Genomic DNA, 5039 nt, shown 5'->3' with positions numbered 1-5039 from the left:
GAAATAAAAAATCTCACACTATACTCCAAATGCTAAAATAAGAAAGAAGAAATTTGCAAATTAAGAAATTATCAGTGTTGCTCAGAAACATGCCTTTTACTCTGAAATTCACTTTAACTGCTTGATATATAATTTAATACTTAAAAATAATATAGCTAAGTTGTTTAATAGTGTTTATAGAATGTTACTTTTCTAGGTAGACATGTTTCACACAACAGTTTTCAATTAATACTGAGAAATCATTTGATATATATATATATTTTTTTTTCAGACAGTCTTGCTCTGTCGCCCAGGCTGGAGTGCAGTGGCGTGATCTCAGCTCACCGCAACCTCCACCTCCCAGGTTCAAGTGATTCTCCTGCCTCAACCTCCTGAATAGCTGGGATTACAGGCGCGCACCACCACGCCCAGCTAATTTCTGTATTTTTTTAGTAGAGAGGGTTTCACCATGTTGGTCAGGCTGGTCTCGAGCTCCTGACCTCGTGATCGCCTGCTTCGGCCTCCCAAAGTGCTGGGATTACAGGCGTGAGCCACCGCGCCTGGCCTCATTTGATAATTTTAATCATAATTTATGATTCACTGATTAATGGATTAATAATTCAGTAATTTAGATGCCATAAGGACCATTGATAGGAATACTCTGATAAGTTTCTCATTGTACAATCCTGCCCATTAGTAATACTAAGCCAAGAATCTGATAGCTATCCCACTCTGTTGAGTTACATGTTTCCATGTGTGTGATTGGTCAACAACAAAAAATAGATACACAACGTCATGCTTTCTCCTTTTCCTTTTTCTTTTCTTTTTTTTTTTAACAAGCAGCTCAGTGATTTGGTAGGTTGGTTAGTACAATACAGAGAACATAGGGAGAAAGTATAAAATGGCACTTAACACCAATGTCAATACTTATCTCATTATGGTTGTAACTAAGGATATCATTAATATTTGTATTGTTTTTCTTTAGAACATAAATCAAAGTCATTAACTTGAACTTGAGGTTCATACACAATACACACACAACATTAAGCAAAATACTTAAGTAACATTACTTTTTAAAATATTGGAAACTGAATATCTGTGCTGATTTGTATTTTGACTTAATGGAACAAGAAGAAAACAACATTCAACTAGGGATGGTTATGATGATAATAAAGCTCTTAAATTTCAAAATGTCTTCCTCTCCCTTTGTACTTACCACAGGCTATACAATGTCCTGAGAGGATTCATTATGAGAAAAATGTCTATTACAGCTTTAATAACTTACTCTGAAAAAACTAATGAGAAAGCAAATTGGAAGGTGAGACTTCATCTTTGTTTTCATTAAGTGGTCTTAATTTTTCTTCTTATAGAAAAAGTTTAAATCAGTTTATTATAAATATATCTAAACCGTTATTTTTTGCAGCTTTCAGGTAAAGCCTAGCACTTCATTTATACAAAATCTGTGAGAAGACATCAGTAGAAATAATCTAATCTGAAGTCGTGACATCATCCATTCAAGTCCTTGGCACAATCCCTCGCCAGTTAGAGCACAGCATGCCTGGGTATGCCACTGGTGATCTTTAATAGAAGTTAGCTTCAAAAACTGGGAGATTTCTGCTATAGTCATGCAGTCTTTAACATCTTGTTTATTAGCAAAAATCAGCAATGCACCTTTTCTTAGGTCCTCATGTGGTAACATTTTATAGCGTTCTTCTCTAGTTACAGAAATCCTCTCTCGGTAGTGTCCACAACTATTACAAACTCTGTGTTAATATATAAGTGTTCCAGGAAGAACGAAGAGATTCTTGGCCACCAATATCCCATATTAGGAAACGTGTATTATTAATCACTATCTCTTCTACATTACTTCCTACTACAAAAGATGTATGTACAACTTCATTCATAGAAAATTGATAAAGGTGGTAGTTTTCCCTGAATTATCCAGCTTAACAATGATAACTTTGTGCTCCTGGTGATTGAACAGTCTCCATATTCTGGTGAAGAGAATTCTCACAATCTCCGGCAGCCGCCCCCACCTTCAAACACCCGGGCCGCCTGGCCTCCCCGGGCTCAGGCTGAGGGGGAGGAGAGAGATGCGCTGGAGCCTCCGCCTCTGCTGCTGCTCCCGCGCTAGCCACAGGCCCACTTCCAGGGAACTGGAGGGAGGCCAAAGCCCAGGCCGCCCTGCCGCGCCCCCAAGCCCCCCTGCTGCCGCTGCCACACTCGCCTGGCTCGCGGACATCGCCGCCGCCATGTTGTCTACAACGAGCCTCACAGGCTACCGTCGTCCTCCCAGCTCCTCTTGGCGGCTACGGTGGCGATGACCCTATAGAACCTTTTGAGACGTGGCTGACATTACAGGATTCCAAGACCTTTATAAACAAGATGTTGCTCTTTACGCTGAGTTCTTCAAAAATCCATACCACGAGACAACCTTTGGATAATAGGCTTAGAGTAAGTGCCCTTGGTGAGGTCCCTCAGTCCTGCTATACATCCTTAGTCCATTTATTCTCTCACACTTTTAAGTAACTGTTTTACACATCGTCTTTTGTCTTGAAATCTTTTTCCTTTTACTTTAAGTTCTGGGATACATGTGCAAAACGCACAGGTTTCTTACATAGGGATATGTGTGCCATGGTGGTTTGCTGCACCCATTGACCTGTCAGAGCTCTAAGTTCCCTCCCCTACCCCTCACCCCCCAACAAGCCCTGTTGTGTGTTTTTCCCCACCTTGTTCATGTATTGCCATTGTTCAGCTCCCACTTATGAGTGAGAACATTGGGTGTTTGGTTTTCTGTTCTTGTGCTAGTTTGCTGAGGATGATGGCTTCCAGCTTCATCCATGTCCCTACAAAGAAGATAATCTCATTCTTTTTATGGCTGTGTATTATTCCACGGTGTATATGTAACATATTTTCTTTATCCAGTCTATCATTGATGGGCATGTGGGTTGGTTTCATGGCTTTGTTATTGTAAATAGTGCTACAATAACCATAGGTGTGCATGTGCCTTTAAAGTAAAATGATTTCTATTCCTATGGGCATATCTCCAGTAATGAGATTGCAGGGTCAAACGATATTTCTGGTTCTAGATCCTTGAGGAATCGCCATACTGTCTTCCACAATGGTTAAACTAATTTATGTTCCCACTAACAGTGTAAAAGCATTCCTATTACTCCACAGCCTTGCCAGCATCTATTGTTTCTTGACTTTTTAATACCTTTTTATACTCCTGTATTGGGTGCATATATATTTAGAATAGTTAGCTCTTTTTGTTGAATAAATCCCTTTACCATTAGTTTTGCCTTTCTTTGTCTTTTTTGATCTTTGGTTTAAACTCTTTTTTTTCAGTGACTAGGATTGTAACTCCTGCTTTTTATTGCTTTCCATTTCCTTAGAAGATTTTTCTCCATCCCTTTATTTTGAGCCTATGTGCATCTTTGCATGTGAGATGGGTCTCCTGAATACAGCACACCATTGTGTCTTGACTCTTTATCCAATTTGCCAGGCTGTGTCTTTTAATTGGGGCATTTAGCTCATTTACCTTTAAGGTTAGTATTGTTATGTGTGAATTTGATCATGTCATCATTATTCTATATGGTTTCTTTGCACATTAGTTGGTGGGCTTTTTTTTATAGTGTCATTGATCTTTATATTTTGGTGTGTTTTTGCAGTGGTTCGTACCTGTTTTCCCTTTGCATATTTAGTGCTCCCTTCAGAAGCTCTTGCAAGGGAGGCCTGGTGGTAACAAAATCTTTCAGCATTTGCTTGTCTGGAAAGGATTTTATTTTTCCTTCACTTATGAAGCTTAGTTTGGCTGGATATAAAATCCTGCGTTGAAAATTATTTTCTTTAAGAATATTGAATATTGGCTGGCCCCCACTCTCTTCTGGCTTGTAGAGTTTCTGCTGAAGCTCCATTCTTAGTCTGATGGGCTTCCCTTTGTAGGGTACTTTGTCTTTCTCTCTGGCTGCCCTTAACATGTTTTCCTTCATTTCAATCTTGGAGAATCTGACGATTATGTGTCTTGGGATTAATCTTCTCAAGGAGTATCTTAGTTTTGTTCTCTGTATTTCTTGAATTTGCATGTTGGTCTTTCTTGCTAGGTTGGGGAATTTCTCTTGGATAATATCCTGAAGTGTGTTTTGCAGCTTGTTTCCATTCTCCCCATCTCCTTCAGGTACTCCAATCAATCGTAGGTTTGGTCTTTTTACAAAGTCCCATATTTCCTGGAGGCTTTGTTTGTTCCCTTTAATTTTTTTTCTCTAATCTTGTCTGCATGCCTTATTTCAGCAAGGTGGTCTTCAAACTCTGATATCCTTTCTTCTGCTTGGTCTATTCGCCTATTGATACTTCTGCATGCTTCACGAAGTTCTCATGCTGTGTTTTTCAGCTCCATCAGGTCATTTGTTTCTCTCTAAACTGATTATTCTAGTTAGCAGCTCCTCTAACTTTTTATAAAGGTTCTTAGCTTCTTTGCTGTGGATTAGAACATGCTCTTTAGCTCAGCATAGTTTTTTATTATCCATCTTCTGAAGCCTGCTTCTGTCAATTCATTCGTCTCATTTTCCATCCAGTTCTGTGCCCTTGCTGGGAGACCGTGCAATCATTTGGAAAAGTCACTATAGCCTTTTGGGTTTTCACCTTTTTTTGTTGATTCTTTCTCATCTTTGTGAGTTTGTCTAGTTTCAATTTTGAGGCTGTTGACCCTTGGATGAGGTTTTTGTAGGGACTTTTTTTGTTGTTGATTCTTTTGTTGCCTTCTGTTTGTTTTTCTTTCAATCATCAGGTCTCTCTTCTGTAGGGCTGCTGTGGTTTGCCGGATGTTCACTTCAGGCCCTATTCATCTGGTTCGCTCCAGCACCTGGAGATGTCACTCAAGGAGGCTGGAGAACAGCAAAGATGGGTGGCTGCTCTTCTGAAATCTCTAATGTCAAGGGGCACCAACCTGATGCCAGTAGGATCACTCCTGTATAGGGTGTCTGACAACTCCTGTTGGAGGGTCTCACCCGGTTGGAAGTCATGGGGAATAGGACCCTTTTAATGAAGCACTTTGACTGTCC

The 5039-nt window shown here is 39.8% G+C and overlaps 1 pseudogene; it reads right to left on the bottom strand.

Moving 5' to 3' along the window:
* Positions 1–657: 657 nt before the first annotated feature.
* On the bottom strand, positions 658–1987 carry LOC107971061 (ADP-ribosylation factor-like protein 5A; annotated as a pseudogene).
* Positions 1988–5039: the final 3052 nt, after the last annotated feature.

Source organism: Pan troglodytes, chromosome X, assembly GCF_028858775.2.
Source record: "Pan troglodytes isolate AG18354 chromosome X, NHGRI_mPanTro3-v2.0_pri, whole genome shotgun sequence".
NCBI lineage: Eukaryota > Metazoa > Chordata > Mammalia > Primates > Hominidae > Pan > Pan troglodytes.
The sequence above is the reverse complement of the archived record's forward strand: the minus strand, read 5'-3'. Positions and strand labels throughout refer to the sequence as shown.